Below are 232 nucleotides of genomic sequence, written 5' to 3'. Positions count from 1 at the left end.
AAAAAAAAAAAAAAAAAAAGGAATAAGATGGCCGCCAGTCCTCCGCCTCCGCCCTTCATTTCGGCTTATCCAGTCCATCCCTCGGCCCCTCCAAAACCAGGGGAATGAGTTTTTCAAATTCCTTTTGCACAACAACAACCCCCTGGACCTACGGAGGAACAATTTACTAGGACAGGACAGTATACTACTCTGGAGGCTCAAGCAGCCCTGGGTGACCCAGCCTTGGTGTTCA

The 232-nt window shown here is 49.1% G+C and overlaps 1 protein-coding gene across 1 annotated transcript in view; it reads left to right on the top strand.

The window, feature by feature from the left end:
• Window positions 1-232, top strand: part of LOC105809268 (myeloid cell surface antigen CD33-like) — a 14,156-nt gene that overhangs the window by 9,325 nt on the left and 4,599 nt on the right.

This window comes from Propithecus coquereli, unplaced genomic scaffold, assembly GCF_000956105.1.
Source record: "Propithecus coquereli isolate 6110/MARCELLA unplaced genomic scaffold, Pcoq_1.0 Scaffold193, whole genome shotgun sequence".
NCBI classification, from domain to species: Eukaryota; Metazoa; Chordata; class Mammalia; order Primates; family Indriidae; genus Propithecus; species Propithecus coquereli.
The sequence above is the reverse complement of the archived record's forward strand: the minus strand, read 5'-3'. Positions and strand labels throughout refer to the sequence as shown.